This window comes from Balearica regulorum, chromosome 2 (assembly GCF_011004875.1).
Source record: "Balearica regulorum gibbericeps isolate bBalReg1 chromosome 2, bBalReg1.pri, whole genome shotgun sequence".
Classification (NCBI taxonomy): domain Eukaryota; kingdom Metazoa; phylum Chordata; class Aves; order Gruiformes; family Gruidae; genus Balearica; species Balearica regulorum.
The window spans coordinates 9405648-9424236 of NC_046185.1; the positions used below are offsets into that span (position 1 = coordinate 9405648).

Sequence of the window (18589 nt, forward strand, 5' to 3'; positions counted from 1 at the left end):
GTGATGTACTAAATGCCACATTAACGTGCATTTTTATTTTAATTTGATGTGGTGTGTGCATGTTACCCCTGGCTAAGAGGGCTACTTACCTTTCACTCCTTCACTTGCAACCTACAGACATCAGGTCTGAGTTCATGAGGTTTCTGCTCCATCACAGCGTCCCTGCCTCTTAGAGACTCTCTGTAGGGCTGCACTTCTCAGCCATGGTCCATCTGCACTTGGTGACTAAAAATCCTTTTCTTCCTTTGACAGCTTCTTCAGAGCAAATCACTATCTTTTCACCCATGGCAAACTGGATGAGGAAAGGAGCACAGGACTGTGTGTATATTTGGTTAATGCAAACCTAAGAGATTCTCATAAACCCCAGTCACCCAAGTAACCTCCATCTTAATGCATGAGACAGTATGTAGTGACACATTCTTACCTCTTCTGCAGTTTTCCTGGGCTCCATGTGCCTGCTCAGCATCCCCCAACGCTGAAGCCTTTTCAGGGCAGGGCAGCTGTGCTAAAGCATTCCCTCCGATCCCTGCTGTAAGCAGGGGAGAAGCAGACTGTGGAGGGCAGCACGTAGCTTTCCATGAATTACACCACCCCCTTCTTCACAGGGAATTCATGGAAGTTCATTTAACTTTGTCATGTTACATTTGTTTTATTTTGATTTAAATTTACCCAGCCATCTTGGGCAGTATGCATACAGGTAAATTAAAATGCTTGTAGTGCTGATAAAAATAATATGCAGAAAGTCCTCAGTCTCCAGGCTGCCTGTTGGGTTGTGGAGTGTGTTACCAGCCATAGTTCATCTGTCTTCCTTATCTTGCCATAAGGTCAGGGAATATCACCTTTGTCTTATAGATGGGAAACTAAAGCAGAGTGGGTAAAGCCTTGATCTTCAAAGGCGTGTACGTGAAATGGGATCCAGAGAAAAGTAGGCATTTAAATTGTAAGCAGATTCTTAAATAACTTTGAAGCTCTGGGCCTATAGGATTTCTCAAAGAAGTCATGCAAAGAAGGCTGCGGATGAGCAGGGAGCTGAGCCCAAATTTCTGTATGCTTAGGAAAACACTTTGTAATGATCGCAGCTTTCACTGCATCCAGTTATGCATAGGCAAAGTTAAGTGGCTATTCAAGTGCTAAATATTCTTTTCTCCTGAGTGAGTTTGTGAGGAGCTTTGCCCTTGGCAGCTGCAGATGTGAAGATTAAGCCCACAAAAAGAGATGGTACTTTTTTATATGTCACCCTGAGAAGTTTCCTGAGAAGTAGATCAGAGAAAGAGGGTCTGCTGCCTTGAAAGGCACATTTCAGCTGTGGTTTTTACCTCCTGTTTGGGTGTTTCATTTCTGTGAAAAATTGCCTGAATCTGTCAAAGATCTGAGATCTTATTTTCTGTGGTCCTCCAGGACACTGTGGAGATGAATTCTCCCACAGTTCTGACTATGTTAAACTTACTCCATCCTCTGCTTCTTCTACCACATTATAGTGATTTGTGTTCAGCATGTTCCCCATGCTACTGAACAAGTACCAAATCAGAGGTCCTGAAAGATTTGTCCCCTTGGTTCCTGATCCTTGGTACTAGGATTTGTCTGCAAGCACTCAAAAGCAGAAAGACAACTGCTAGTGTTCTCAGACCCTCTCATTTTGGTAACAAGACAGTGTAGAAGAAGAAGGGAAGGAGCTCTGTCTCACTCCTTGAAGGGCTGGGTATGAGGGCTGTGAATCCTAGTTGTATAATGAATAAGGCAGGGGACAACAAGATTACATGGTTAACCAGAGGACTGCCCATGCACACGCCTGATTCTGATTCAGCCTTAAACCATACCTTGATTTAAAACTGATAAGTTGTACCTCGTGGTACAATTGATAGGTGCTGGATATGGTTTCTTGATTCTCTAGTCGGAGCTCTGGTTAGAGCAGCCAGCAGACTGCACACCCGCTGAGAACAGCCAGAGAGCACAACAGCGTGCTGGGGCAGCTGCTCCCTTCCACGGCCTGACAGCAGAGCGACAAGAGCGCTTGCTAGCCTGGCACAACAGCTACCGGGGTGTTTGGCATGCTGCTCTGGTGAGCAGACTGTGCGGGAGCATCTGTCCCTGAACCATGAGAAGTGGTCTTCTTTCATGAGATGTGCAACATGTAAGGCTTGGGATTCATCTGAAGAGAGGTCAAGCACTGGTATGTTCAGCTGAAGTCTGTGGGAACTGGTGGCAAGATTAATGGAGATGAAGTTACTGATGTATGAAATGGAAGTTGTTCTTTAGTTATAGTTGTGGTGTGGCTGGACATTGCACACCCACTGTGTTTAAGCCAGACACTTCTCAAGCAGTCCAGGAACTTGTTGGCTAGTTGTCTGTGAAGATGAGATAATGAGCTGGTTTAAGACGATGGACTGACTTGAAACTAGGTGTTAACTGAGCCTTCACAATTAAGTATTCACTGATGGGTACGGGAGTCATCCAGGTGGGAATTTTGGGCAGTTATAAAGAGCTCTCCCAGCAGCTCCTGCTGTGCTTAAATCTGTTGCTTATCATCCTGGTTGGAATGACCAGAGAGGAGATTCCCAGCAGTGATCAAATTGTGCTTTGATAAGACACTTGTAAAAGTAAATAGATATTATTGCTGCAGGTGCAGTACTGGTTATATGGGACAGTCTTTTCAGTGTAGTTACTTAGGAGATGTTTTATATGCAGTTATGGATATATCAGTAGCTATAAATTATGTTTACAGGGGTGGTCACATAGGACCACAGGCCAGCTGGAATATAGGAACTGAGCAAAAGAGCCTTACCTAATCCAGCTGAAGATGTCACTGCAAGGATATTCACAACAGAGTCTCCCATCATCAGTGGACAACAAGCAACTGCCCCGTTTGAGAGGGATTGATTCCTCACATGAATGCCATCCTTTGCCAAGATCCTAATAAGCTAGTTCTCCTTTTTGACAAACACTCTGTCCATGAGTGTCTGTGCAACAAACCATGTACAAAAGTGCTACAAAAATGTCAAGTATTCAGAAAGATCAATTTATAGGCATAACAAACTGGGCTCTCAAAGTTAACAGTGTGTCTAACCCCAGTTCCTCATATTTAAAGTGGGGATATTAATATTCTTGAAGTCTTATGAAGGTAAGTCCCTCTTGAAGCACATAATGACAATCATGATGCACTCAGAAAAAAGTGAATAATGAATTCAAACTATGCAGTGTTTGAATGATTGACGACAAAAACAATACAGAATTACCATTAAATGGTGGCATTAAATTGGCATTTTGAGAAGCTACCTGATCAATGAACATCATGTATTATATGTAATGAACAAGGTAGGGTTGCAGTGGGTAAACTAGTCTGTGATCATGAAGTTAAAGACTGTCATAGTACCCATGATGAACAAATATAGAATAAAAAGGAATGGAAGGTTAAATGGTTGTTCCATTTTTGGTATTTTCTTGACTGTTGAACAGTTTGACCCTAAAACTTTCTATTGTGTCACATACATATCTGGACATGAGTGGTAATAAAAATCAATTCATTAGGGTTAAAAATCTCATTTACAATATCCCCTTAGAGCTTCTTGATGGAATAGTTTGTATCCCATGAGACTAGCTTTATAAGAAGTGGAACATTTTTCTTTTCATAAAGCTTTACCATGACACATGCAATAACAAACACTGTTCTACACCAGTATGTGTTTGTGTTTACTGTGCTTTAGATTCCCCATCACCCCTCACCAATGTTAATAATTCTGTCATCAAAGTTGAGATTGCCATGGGAAGCATATAGACAAAGTTAAACAAACAAAGTGAAGGACTAAGGAAAAATAAGCAACTTGCATCATGGAAATCTGTGTCCCTGCAGTGTGTTAACAGAATGCCAGTATATGGAAGAATTGCCAAGAAAGGAATTAGGGAACTTCAAAGTTCTTTAGGGAGGAACCCAGGCATACAGACCTCACTAAAATGGAGATTTTTTTTCTCTTGTGGATCCAGATTGTTCCTTTTTCTGAGCTCATTTCTAGCTTTCTTCATTCAGTGTGACTCTTCTCAGTCTTGATGTATTTATGTTTGGGCCGCTCCATGCTTCTAGAGTTACTTTGGCAGGATTTTATCTAAGCTGGTATCTCTATAATAGCTGAGGGGGAAGAAAAAAAAAAGCCAACAAAAACCCAACACAGAAAGTGGTGCTAATCAAGTGGAGATACCAATCGTGAGCAGGCAAGAATCAGGCCCATAGTCTGTAGGTTGCTGTTACTGTGAGAAAAGGAAGAAACATCCTAGATATATCAAAAAGCATCATGGCATTGCACAGTTCAGGATTAACAGTGAGATGTTTGTAGGTATCACTGGATTACTGATGAGTTACAGCTTGCCTGTGTTTTACAATTAATCCTGAAAGACAGGAAGGGATGTACTGTCATTGCTCTGTAATGCTATGGAGGTCCTTTCATTAAACTCTGTACAGTGGCAGCTGAGTACTCTTTTCATCATGCTATGTAAAAAACAGCAGTGAACCCTTACTTGAAAAAAAGTAAAGAGGGGACCAGCAGGAATGTGCATTCCTGCATGTGCAACACAGCGATAGCAGAAGTGAAGAACATCTCAGAGAAGAAACACTTCTTTCCTTCAGGCTGTCTCTGACTCTGGTTTGTTCTCCGCTTTTCCCCAGAGAAGGAGGCTACAGAGAAAGTAAAGAGGGTCAGACTTGTTACAAGTGATGCGTCCTTGCACAAGGTCTCTCTGAGACTGGTGGCGCTCTTTGCCCATCACCAATCACCAGTGAGAACTTGCTGGGCACCACCTTTGCCTCAACTGCTGTGTTTAGACCCAGCGGCTGGTGCGTTGCATGTGCAGTCATATCGGCTTCCAGAGATGCCTGGCAGACGTATATTCACCTTTTAAAGCATCATGTCATTGGCTCGATAGAGGCAGTTTTCTGAGTGATGTGTTCAAGATTTATGCTGAAATGCCAGCCAGCACATCTAAGTACCCGACCCTGAGGCAGGTGACCCTCAGTCTTTTCCACTGTCCCCTGAGAACACCAATGGATTTGGCATCATTGTATTGTGTTGATAAAGTCTCTCACGTCACCTCATTAAACTGATTTGCACTGATCCAAACTAGGCTTGCTTGTTAGGATGCATGCTGAGGAACGGGAGGGCTGTGCGCTAGAGGTGAAGAGAAAGACTGGGCAGCTACAGACTTCCGACCCTTCTTTGCAGGTTGGCTCCTGGTGAGCGCAAGAAAAGGAACAAAGCTGAAGAGAGCGAGCTCTCTGACGTTACATTTTCCCATCATCCTTTATCTAAGCAGGCTGAAGCCTGCCAGTTATAGCCAGAAGTCAGAACAAGCTTCCTAGCTGGAGCTGTGCATTTTAATTAGCTGCTGCGCACTTGGTGGCTGAGCTGCTATATGTCATAAACCAGCTTGCTTAGTTGGATTTTTAAAAACTGGTACTTTACAGGGAGGAATCTCCCATTTTAGTAATTTTCTTTGTCTGAGTGCAGGTGCAGACTGTCTCCAGGTAAATAATTCTTACAACAGAAACATTCAATTTTGTATGTGCCAGATCTTGAGATTCTGCATACCAATACTGCTCGGCCGAAGCCATGACTTGTTCTGATTTACCTCAGCAGCAGGTACATACTAGCTCAGGAAAAGAGGGGATAAAAAAGAATAATAATAAAAAAAGAGAGATTAGGGAAAGTGCAAATTAAAGGACAAACTCTGGCAGTTTCTTGCTTTAACTAACTTCAATTTTTAATCCACAGAACCTTATTTTGGCCCCATTTACACTGACATAGCTGGACTGTGCTGGCTTACAGGCGGTTATTAGAAAATCTTCAGCTAAGCTTGGTGAAGTTGGTGGAAAGGCTTGCCTTATTTTAAACGAGCCTGACAGTAGACTCAGCACCACTGGATGGTTTCTAAGAAATACAGACCCTTATGAATATTTTCCTCCTGCTGTGCAGGGGAGATGTCTCAGGGCTGTTGTTGCCTTTGTTCCATCACAACGCTCTTCTGCCAGCCTCAGCGCTGTCAGAGCCTTCTTGCAGGGGAGGATTCCAGCTCCGGCAAGTGATTCCCGTTTCTTTTATTTTTAGCATCAAGATGTCTTTTATTCTAGCTGAAGGACAAAATCCCTTTACACAGGGGCTGCTTGAACAGCAGAAATGAGTGGCTATTAAAAGCAGTCTTACTGTAAAATAGGATAATAACCTAGTTACTTTGCATTTCTAAGTCATTCTTGCATTGATATTTCCTTTCCTACGATGCACACCAATTAAAAGTCACTGAGCAATAAAAAAAGCAGTCTGTGCAATAATCTGACAAAGAATCATGAGCTGTGAAATGAAAGAATTATTTTGTAGCATTAATGTGAAGATACATAGCAAAGTCTTATAAAACAGACTTTGTCCTGGACTATTGCTAGAAATGTCCTTTAAGTCTCTCTAGTGCCTTGTATATTTTAATGCCTTTCATGTACAAATAAACATAGGTGACATATTAGGTTTCGAGGATGGCTACTCTTGTTGCCTGTCCACTGAATGCTCCTTCAGTGTCCCCCGTATTTCTACTTGTGCAGGGGTACGAGGGCTGTGCAAGGCTCTCTCATCCCTGATACGTTATATCACACTGTTGATGATACATGAATATTCCTCCAGAGAGGTAGGGCTGTTGTTTGGAGGGCAGAACATTGGCTAGCAATGAGGGTAGTAGGATATTATTTTTCAGTGCCTAATAGTTATGGAATGGTGCATTTCAGTGCCCCTGCGGTTAATGGGAAGGCTGGGACAACCCTCAGTCAAGCTGCTTAGCAAATATCGTCAGAAACGAGCCGTAGCTGCACTGCAGATTTGGACGCAAGAATGGAAGAGGACAGATGAAGCTTGTAAACAGAGAAGGCACTCATTATGCTAACTTGATTGTAGCTAATTAAAAAGGGATATTAGCTGATTGGATTACAGGGGATGGAGCAGAATGACCCTTTGTTCATGCCTGTGCTTGCATCAGTAGGATTCTCTGGTCTGTCCAAGAGCGCTTCTGCATTATCCTTATTCTGGTTTCTTCTCTTCTGCTTTCAGGGGCAGATGCTCCCACACAGTCTGCTCACCAGAGCAGCATGCCAAACGCCCCGGTAGCTGTTGTGCCAGGCTAGCAAGCGCTCTTGTCGCTCTGCTGTCAGGCCGTGGAAGGGAGCAGCTGCCCCAGCACGCTGTTGTGCTCTCTGGCTGTTCTCAGCGGGTGTGCAGTCTGCTGGCTGCTCTAACCAGAGCTCCGACTAGAGAATCAAGAAACCATATCCAGCACCTATCAACACCATGCCAAGCAGGGCCCTAGTTTCTTCCATGTTGTCTGACATCCTCAGTTTCCATAAACAGATTCTCTGCAAGTTTCTTGTGCAAACCTTAAAGAATATTTAGGTAGAAGTATTGTGTACCAACGAGATGTGAGACAACACGTACACTTATTGTCATTCAGGTAATAAAAGTAGCAATATCGGAATGTGCATTTGAGAACTAAAGCTGACAAAGGCTGAAACAAAGCCTCGTATTTCTTCATATAAAACAACAGGATGACATCACATAGTCTTTTTAGTGCTCGACCTGTGAAACCACAGCTCTTAGAAATAGAGTCTTACCGGTGTAATAATTCTTTTGCCTTTGGTGGGACTGAGGTTGTTACAATTTTTCATGGTTGCCCCGTGTTTTGAAGTCAGAGCAGAGTGGCAGAGAGACAAGACTTCCAGAGTAGGCAGCGATATTACGAAACCTGAAGAGATAGTTGCATATGTGCTGGGCAAGGAGAGAGGAGTGTGAAGTCTTTTTCTGTGAAGAAGTGAGCCAAGTACTCCCCACCTGGAGTACTACATCCAGCTCTGGGGGCCCCAGTACAGGAGAGACATGGAGCTGTTGGAGCGAGTCCAGAGGAGGCCACGAAGCTGACTGGAGGGCTGGAGCACCTCTCCTATGAGGACAGGCTGAGAGAGTTGGGATTGTTCAGCCTGGAGAAGAGAAGGCTCCGGGGAGATCTAATTGCGGCTTACCAGTACCTGAAGGGACCTACAGGAAAGCTGGTGAGGGACTATTTATCAGGGAGTGTAGTGACAGGACAAGGGGTAATGGGTTTAAGGTGAAGGAGGGTAGATATACATTAGCTGTTAGAAAGAAATTCTTGACTGTGAGGATGATGAGGCACTGGAACAGGTTGCCCAGAGAGGTTGTGGATGTCCCATCCCTGGAAGTGTTCAAGGCCAGGTTGGATGGGGCTTTGGGCAACGTGGTCTAGTGGAGGGTGTCCCTGCCCATGGCTGGGGGGTTGGAACTAGATGATCTTTGAGGTCCCTTCCAACCCAAACCATTCTATGATTCTATGATTCTAAGTCTATTTCCAGATTTTCTAGCTGACCATGCCCCTCTCATTTTGTTAAGCAGGCAGACATCAAATCACAGTGCTGACACTAGAAGCTGTTCAGTTCAATTATCATTTGAAAATAGGGCAACCACCAGACTTTCAAAGAAGGAAAGCAGACCGATATAAAGAAAACATATAGCATAGATTATTTATTAAGGAACCATCGCACAGCATTTCCTGAAGTGGAACCACACTATGGCTGATCCACTGTGCACAATCATTTGTTAAAAACTTTTTTTTTTACCTGATTTGTTGTCCCTGTCCATTAAAGTCACAGAACATAAGTGCAGATCTTACCTCACCCATTTTTAGCTCTTTGATAGGCAGGTCCCCGATGTGCACTACTTATCTAGGTTCATGGTATAACCATGGAGAGACACCAGTGCTTTCGGAGGGCTGTGATCTCAAGACAAGTGTCTAACACAGTTGAACATATTTTCTTATGGAGATGCCTTTCTCCATAAGATGCAATTAATGGTGTATAAGGAGACTTTTAGGTGAAATTTGCCTGAAAAAATCTTTAGGTATCTGTGATGTGGTTATCTGCTTCTAAGATTTAATCAAGGCTTTTGCTATAGTCAATGCAGGTGTGCCATTCATCTGATCTCTTCTTGAGGTCATCTCAGCATTTATGAAGAGTATTTATATAACTGATAGATTATATGAATAATAAGAATCATTTAAGATGAATCTCACCCTAAATTCCATTGAGAACCCTGGCTAGATGTCTGTTGACTACAAAGAAATCTTTGGTGACTTGCTCAGATACAGACATCTACAATTATAGGTCTGCCTGTGGAGTAAGATGAATGCTATGCCACCAATCAGTCTGAAGTTTCTTACCAAACAAACTGTTGACCACCCTGCAGAGATAAAGGTTGTATTACCATTTTCCCATTGAGAGGCAGAATGGTTGTCAGAGTACAAGTAAAAATCAACATGTGATTTTTCATTTTTAGATCACAAACAGAGTATGCATCACCTCTTGATTTTAAATCTACGGGTTATCTAAATCTGCCTAGGAAGGTTACTTTTATGCAGGGGTCTGCAAATGCAATATTAAAAAACAAAACCAAACCCAAAACCATTCCCTTTTTAATCACAAAGGATCAGGAGCTGCTACTGAAGGAAAACCTTTGATATAGTAAGAATCCAAGTGTGGTCCAAGACCTGTTAAGGGAATCTCAGTCTGTCTCCAGAGATTCTACTCTTATTGTGGTTAGGAATGCAAGATGTGTAATAACATTACTCCTTTGAATCACGGTAGATTAGATGATTGATAACAGCATAACCTGTTATCACAAAGGAGGGCAGACGCAGCAGGAACTAGGACTATTTAGCAGTAGATTTCTGGCTGCCCTACGACAAGTGAATAGCAGCAGGTTTTGTAGTCAGAAAATAGGGCACTCTTACTGTGGGGAGTCATATGGCTTACCGACAGCCATTTTGTTTGAAAGTGGATATGGTCATTGATGTTGATCCAAACAGCAATGAAGACAAGCGAGACTATGGAAATCTGGACTGAAAATAAGGAGATTTATTTTTAAAGTGTTTTTTTCCTTTCTTTCTTCTTTTTTATTTGTAGGGTTTTGAAGAAGATATCCTCAAGCTTTCTGTTTTGTGTGATTTGGTGCCTATTTCAGGTTAAAAATACCATTTAGTTGCCATCCCAAAGAATGAATACTCATTGCTTTGGTGCCTGGAGATTTTTTTTGGTCTTATCTGCAAGGTCATATTGAGAATTATTCCAGAAATATCCATCTCTCCCTTCAGTGGGAAAGTGAAGATAGTGATGAAAGGATTAATGTACAAAGCCTCGACGCACTGTTTTCTATTCTACTCAGTCTCTCATGGTCAGTAGTGCCAATAATGCTGCATGCTTTGGTTTCTGCTAGGTCTTCTCCAAGTTTGCTATAGTTTAGAGCTTTTACAGTCTGTCTAAAAGTACATCAAGTTAATGCTCTCTGTTCTGAAATAAGGAAAAATGAACATGTAAAAACATTTCAGTAAGAAGTTTTAAATTCAGTAAACGTGTTGATTTTATATTTTCAAGCTCAGATGAAGGCAAGGACCTTAGGAGGATTACATTAGAAAAATAAAATAGTCTAGCATGAGCAGAATATTAAGGGATTCAGTTGCAAACCCTAAGTCCATAGGAAAGATTACTATTCTTTCACTTGCTTGCATTTTGCAAAGAAGCTGACACATCTAAATAATATATTTTACTGTTGAATGCTGCAATTGGAAGAAGTTTAGGTAAGAGTGGATTTTGGTGCATGAGTGTACACTAGATGACCCCTCAAAGACCTTTCCAGTCCTATTTTTTTATCATTCTCCCTGTAGAATGAATTGGAAAGTGTGTAAGCAATTTGACTGAAGACTCTCATAAAAACCCCAGCCTTCTGAAGTTCAGTTTCCTGACTGTGTCCACAGACATATAAATTTGGACTAAATCTAGAACCAGATTCAACTGAAGCTGGAAGTGATCTAGAATGGATATAGAGCAGTTTAGCTACCTAAATTCCAATGACTATTTTCCACAACTATAAAAGTAATCCAGTGTGTGCCCTATGTTACCGCTATCAAACTTGAAAAAAGAATTTCCTACAATCCACTGAGGAGTGGGAAGCAATAATGGATGCCATTATTTAATAATATTCTACTTGAGATTCTTTGGTTTAGGTTATTTTTTTGTTGTTGGGTTTATCGGGTGGTTGTTTTTTGGTGAATTTTTCTTTCTTTCATTGAAATAGGTAAGATTACTTTGTGCCTTTTATTTTTATTTATTTTTTATTTTTATTTATTATCCTTCTGGCTACGCCAACCAACCTGTCTATCCTTACCTACCTCCCATCCAAACCTTGGGGTTTATTGCTTCTAAGAAATAGTCCATGGGTTTTCCTGGGAATGAAGTTATTGTCAAACCAAATTGTGAGGCCAGACATTTGACAGCTATCAGAATTCAGTCTTTAGGATGTTGTAGCCTATGAGTAAGTGCTCGAAACATCATTTTCGGTAGTGTGATTAACAATTGCAGGAAATACTACAGCTTTCCACCTTCCTTCCAGACATTGTCTCACAGAAGGGTCAGTCGCTGTATTTTCCTTTAACTTTTTGTGAGATATATGCCATGCTTCCAATGACAGAAGAATAATGCCCTCAAATGTCTGTAGCCATGAATCAAACATAGCTTCTCTACATTAATGGATTATTGACTAAAAGAGTCTAGAGTTGCTGTATGATTTATTTTGCCATTCTTGTGAATGCTGAGCTTCAGCGTGCCAGTTGACCTACATACTAACCTGGGAAATTGCTCTATGAAAGACGTTCAAAGTCAGATTTTGCCTAGTTTATGTTAACAGATTTCCCTATAGATTTTTATCATGCAGTTGATTAATTTATTATTAGAACACATTATAGGCAGCACTGAGATAATTTTTTTAATTTACTTCTTGTGACCCATTTTGCCCTCCTTTTATTTCAGTAAATTTTTTTCTCTGTCTCTGATTAGTAGTTTCATCTTAGATTCATAGAGTCTGCATTTGAAGAATACGTATTAGGTCATCTAGGACAACTTTTGTCATTACTAAAGCTGCTGTGTAGGTAATAGATGGAGGCATCACCGTAGGCATTTCTGTTGCAAGGATATTTTTGAGTGTTCAGCAGTGAATTCACATAACAGACCAAGGTTAATCAGACAGCTGTCCATCTTCTGCGCTTTGCTAGGTGCCTCTGTATTGAATCAGTCACAGGGTGAAAATTCATGGGTCTCTAATTTGACCAATAATACCATTCTGAGCTATCTTGTAGAGGATTTGAACACAAATCATACAAAAAGTGGCTGTAAAAATAAAATAAGAACCCAGGGATCTGGGTAAAAATAGTATGTTGTGAGTCATTAGATCTGGCTTTTCTGTGCGATTCAGGCACATTTCTTGTCTGCCACACACTGAATCTGACTTTCAGAGAGTGAACATGTCTCTAGATGAGGGAGGTGATGATATTCTGCCTCATGCATTACTACCCCCCCCCCCCCCAAATCAGCTAAATTCTCATCACAAATATCTTTATTCCCGGTGAAGGGGAAGGAGGCAGAAAGGTCACAATTTGACTTTCAGATCTCCAATTACATCTGCAAGGCTGGCACTTGGTGCATGTATGTGGGGATCATTTCACTTGCAAATTGAGCATATTTATTGACAGATTCTCCTTATGTCTGCCTCTTTCATACATCTTCTTGTCCATCTCATTCAGACATTCTCAGAATAAGGACTATGTTTATGGACTGGAGGGGCCTAAGAGAGTTCTTGAAGGCCAATTCTAGTGCTACTATTTCATACAACCCCTTACTTGAAGATATCAATCTCAGTCTGTAAAGATTTTAGTTATTTTACCCTCATAACTCCAAAATGAGTGTTAGGTTTGGAGCCTTATTATCTGATGCTTAGTAACTTTTTTCGATTACTCTTTTGTTCCCCCTAGCTTTTGCCAGTGTTGGTTTATGGTTTGAATGCTTCATCTCCTTCCCTACTATTTATTCTCCTGATGAATCCAAAAACGTTTATTTTGCTAAACTGACCAGATTACTACCTGGTACTCTCTTCTTAGACGGGCCTCCATTCTCTTCTACATGTCATTGACCTTTGACTCTCTTTAGCATGGACTCCTTTTTCCTGAACATCAGTGACCCTACTTAAGCATAGTATTTCAGGGGCAACCATACCAGTTACTTGTCAATTAGTTTGCAATCAGAACAAAAATTGGGAACTAGTGCCTAATATAATATATTGAAACAGCTTCCAGAGCAAGAGTCTATACTCCTGAAGGGTAAAGAATAAACAGAGGGAAATCAATTTTTTGAGAGTGAAATTTTAGTAATCTGGGATATGTAGTCTGTTACCAATGCATGAACAGAATTAAGTAGTAATACTGATGTGCCTTGGTGCTTCTATCTTCAATAACCTTTGCTATCATTATCTAATCATTCCTTTCTGCACACCTGAAAAGTAAATATAGTTGATTTCTTAACAAAGACACCCTAGCTATAACCTAAATGAGAATTTCTTCTAATTAGGCTATTTAAAATAGAGACATTTCGGAAAAATCTGTAGTGACAGAACATGAAAGAAAATGCTATGCTGAACAAATAGATCCCAAAATAAGAAGAATGATGAGCCCCTTTGTTGAATTTTTAATTCTTTTCTTAAAACATTATTAAAAGAAAAAAGAAAAACTAAAAAGTTATGAGAATTTTTTTTTTTCATGACATAACATAATTTTTCTTCTTAACATTGGTGAAATGGATCAATATTGAAGCAATATGGATGATGAGAGTATGACCCCACTGTATGGGGAACATGTACTTGATCCCTGTGCACCTTTTGACTCACCACCACTGTGTCTTTAGTAAGGCAGGAGTTTCAGCCATCCTGTGCCTGACTACGGCTCCCTCTATCCTTATCATACCGGTCATAGATTTTATTGATCAGCTGACAGCAGAGGCCAGGCATGCTGGGGATGAAGAACTTCATTCCTGAGGGCTGGGATCAGTTGGTGGCTAACATCTGTGGGGTGCTTTGGAGCAGCTGCCAGACCAAAAAGGTGCTGTATTTCACTTCCCATTTCAAAACACCCAGGTCATCTCACCAACCTTGGACTTGAGGATTCTCTGGAAGGGCAAGTTCCTGTTAGATAGGACAATTAAAGAGATTTAAAAGTCAAACCCTGGCCCCAGCTTGGGTTTGAGGTACAATCTGAATCTAAGTGTCCTCATTCATGATTATGGTTCGTTATGCAAACAGTTCCCAGCAATGATCATCTCAAAACAGCAAGGAACCAGGAGGAATGCTGAGTTCACTGGGTCAAACAGGTTTTGCTAGTGTGCTTTTTCAGGCATAGCACCATGGTGTCCTAAATTGGATACCAACTTGGTCTAACTCAAGATCCTGAAGACTGATGGCCGGGTTGTAAAACATCGGCTCCCTGATAAGAACAGATACTTCTGAAGAGATTTCAGTATGCTCTTAGTATCACTTCCCTGCTCACTATCATAATTCCTAGAGCAGATGGGACTTTTGTATATAACCCAGTTTTTCAGCTAGGAAATGAAACCACGGGGTTCAGATGGTTTCCCAGACCATAGAGGAAGTTAGAGCCAACAACAGAATGCTTTTGTAGAGGTCTAGACTCTACATCATCCAACGTAATTAAAGACCAATTCAGATTGATGCCAGGGATTGTTCATCTAAGTCAGCAAGAGCTAAAGACAGATTAGCTTTATCCAAATAAAGGGTCTATGGATGCAAATCAAGGGCAGTGCTGAGATTATATTTGGTAAACAAGAGAAGTGTAGAGCTGGAAATCAATTGTCTAAAATTGTGTGTTGGGAAGCAGAACTAACTGACAAAGAAGAAAATGAGCCAATGGCACATATAACCTTTTTGGGCTCATTTGAAATTATAGGAGTGATGACTGGACAAGGGGCATATAAAGCAGAAAGGAGCAGAGTAATTTTTCTTTCTATCATCTGCTGGACTCCAGTAACCATCCTGATATTGTTGGACTTACTTTCATATATTCACTTTAAGAGATGACTGGGCAAGTTGGATGTGAAGAAATGGGTTTAGTTGTTTGTTTTTTTTTCCTTTGTTGATTGACTTCTGCTAAATCTTGAACATCTCAAGGAGTAGGGGTTATACTATCTCTCTTTATCTTATGTTTCCTTTCCCTTTCTATGCTTACTTTTTCCCATCTCTTCTTGCCATGTGCTTAAAAAAGGGATCATGCTCAGAGAACATTTGGCTGTGAACTCATCATCAAAAAGGCAGCTAAATAGCAATGCTCTACACAGCACTACAATGGCATAAGTTTGCCAGGTCTCCAGGTGGCCTGAAAGTATGTTGTGTCTGTCTTTCTCCTACAGTGAGTATGTTTACAAGAGTTAGAACCAAAATCAAAAATGGCAGGTTTTGTCTTTGCTGTTCTTTTCTCTCCCCTATGTGTATCCTGTTGTTGCTCTGTCCAAGGAAACTGCTTAGGATCCAAGTAAGAGCAACAGAGTTCATTTTCATCTTCTCTTACTTTCTCTTCCCAAAAAGCAGCTCTATTCAATGTCAAAGACTCTTTGTAGGAGTTATTTGCAGGAGAAAAAAAAAAGAGGGATGCTGTTTTCCAAAGAAATTTCAAAATCTCGCAATACTTTACTATCAAATGTTTGCACTGCTTCCCCCCTTCCCTTCCTCACCACCTTCCTCTTCCTCCTGAGAGCCAACATAGCTCTGACCCAAACTATCAGTCCCATGAAAGGGCATGTCTGCACATCAAGCTGTGTGATGGGCACGTACCTTGTCGGGTGACAAGAGAGAGACCGAGGCTGTGGTGTGGGGCAGTGGGCATTTCTGTGAAGCTCCTTCCCCGTTGCAGCCCCCAGGCACTGTGGCTGCAGCTGATGTGAAATTTCTCTTCTGATTTTCATTCTTCCATGCTAGCACCAGGAAATCAGTTGGTCACAGTTCTGGCCCACCAGCTGCATGTGCCATAGGTATTTTGGGAGTCTGTAAGGTTAATGATTGCCTCTCCTGCTCTCTTTTCCTTCAACAAGAGAAGTAGTAACAAAGAAATCCAGAATGTCTCAAAAAAGGTTTAGTTTTGGAGCTAAGTGCATTGACTTCTCACTGTCTCAGCTCTTGTTTAATTCTTCATCTTGCTGATCTTGTCTCTCAGATCCATTGAAATGCACCTTCCCAAACTTGAGATTTTTCCAGTTTCAGCCACCAGATCTCAGCAGAAAACCAGGTATACACAGAAGCTAAACACATGAATAAACAAGAGAGATTCACAATGTGAAACTCTGCTGCAGCCTTAGAAGTAACAAGATTTCAGACCAACTGTGCTAGCCCCTGCTTTTTGTGCCAATGGAGATGTTAATGTTTGTGACTAATGCGTCACTGCCCAAGGCTTGCATGTCCTAGTTGGACTGTATACAAGAGTGACTCTGTCTCCCTCATTCTGGGGTGAAGACACAATTTCAGACTGAAAAAAAAAGTAATGTTCAACTACCTCTAAAAACAGAAAGGTAAAAGCAAGATAACCACCTGTGCAGGCTCTTATCTCCCATTGCAAGTTTGAGTTTCACTAACCTGATCCAGTGCTACAGGAAGGAAAGAAAAGCCTGTCACTGACTTCACTGTGCTTTGCATCAGGGTCTGTGTAGGTCAGACGTAAATGGTTTCTGACATTACATACATCCGCAGCCTCCATCTGGCTGCTATCTTCTGGGGAAGATCAAAATGAAGGACCAGCCATAAAACACAAACCCAGGAAGGGGCACAAAGATGTCTAAAAATAAGGGAATTTTATGGGGTTGTTTTTAACATGTAGCTTTACCTATTGCATAAATCTGAGAGGCACAACGTGCTGGTTGTTCCTGAGCGGTGAATCATGGTAGTTCTCAGGGAGCAGCGTGGGCCAGATGCACCTGTCTGCTTGCTCTCCTCTGACTCAAAGTGAGAATAAAAACCTGATCTAATATCAGAGCTGAGGCTGGAGCATTTCCCCTGGTTAAGCCAGAAGGAACCTCTCTTTTATTGCTTTCTCTCATCTTTTTATAACACGTTGTATATTTTGGTTGTATTGAGCATTTTTCACAAGTGTGTGCTGGGAACCTGATCCTCTGACATGAATAAGTCCTTAGTAAATTGACTTTAACCCATCATATTGACTCTGTCATTCTCACTCTATTGCTTTGAAGTGTTGAATGTAGTCCCTCATCTCATTAAGCTGCATATGGCCATGTGATGTTCCCTCTGCCCTTACCAAATGCAAGTACAACGTAAAACTCTTGTTCTCTGTTTACACACATGCTCTGAGCCAGTATGACTAGTCTCTTATTACATATTAAATGAAGAACTTGCTTGGCAACATCAGCCTGACAGAAGCTGTCTGCATTTGTGTGCTTGACAGTCGACCTTCATGAAAATTGCTGTTATTTTGGATGCACTCAGTGCATCAGCACCATTTACAGAAAGGGGATTTTTCAGGAAGAGGCTGTTTCCAGATGAGCCATTGTAGATCTGGGAAACACCCCTTCGGGGGCTGTGAGATATCTCCCTCTTGAACACAAACTTCTTGTCTCACTTCAAGTTCATCCTGGTAATGTTCATAATTTTACTAACAGTATTGCAAGCAGACAGCCAGTGAATCCTGAGTACACAGGAAAATATGGAATTGATGGAGTGAGTCCAGAGTTGGGCCACAATGACGATGAGAGCGCTGGAGCACCTCTCCTATGAGGACAGGCTGAGACAGTTGGGGTTGTTCAGCCTGGAGAAGAGAAGGCTCCGGGGAGATCTAATTGTGGCCTTCCAGTACCTGAAGGGGCCTACAGGAAAGACGGTGAGGGCCTGTTTATCAGGGAGTGTAGTGATAGGACAAGGGGTAATGGGTTTAAACTGAAGGAGGGTTGATTTAGATTAGATGTTAGAAAGAAATTCTTTACTGTGAGGGTGGTGAGGCACTGGAACAGGTTGCCCAGAGAAGCTGTGGATGTCCCATCCCTGGAAGTGTTTAAGGCCAGGTTGGATGGGGCTTTGGGCAACCTGGTCTAGTGGAGGGTGTCCCTGCCCATGGCTGGGGGGTTGGAACTAGATGATCTTTAAAGTTCCTTCCAACCCCAACCATTCTATGGTTCTACGATTCTATCCTACTGTTCTGATGAATTTTATTTGAGACCAATTGAGAAATAAATTTCTCAACTTTATTGACACACAGGATGAAGTTTTCAAATACTGATGTGTCAGTTCAGCCCCTTAAAAAGCCCTTGCAGAACGTTTCTTTTGAAATGGAAATACAAGGATGTATTTCATGGTTATCTGCTCTATTCATTTGCAAATCCCATAGTTACTTTTTGTGAGCATATACACATGCAGAATTATGTATTATGTAGGAAATATAGGAATATGTAGACATATTTAAAGCTCATGCTGTGCAACCATTTTTCCACTTTCAGTAGACTGTTTTTTAAGAAGTGTGTTTAAATCTTATCCTAGACATTAAGTCTGGAGAAACTTGCCCTTAATGGCTTAAGATGGAATGTCTGCACAAACAAACTAAACAGGGCTAAGGCATGAGTGTAAGAATTGTCCTAACTGTCCAGGCTGTGCAATTGTTAGCATGCTCCTTGGCATGGCTG

General features: G+C 41.4%; 1 protein-coding gene across 4 annotated transcripts in view; it reads left to right on the forward strand.

Moving 5' to 3' along the window:
• Positions 1-18589, forward strand: part of KCNQ3 (potassium voltage-gated channel subfamily Q member 3) — a 213471-nt gene that overhangs the window by 79803 nt on the left and 115079 nt on the right. The window lies entirely within an intron of this gene.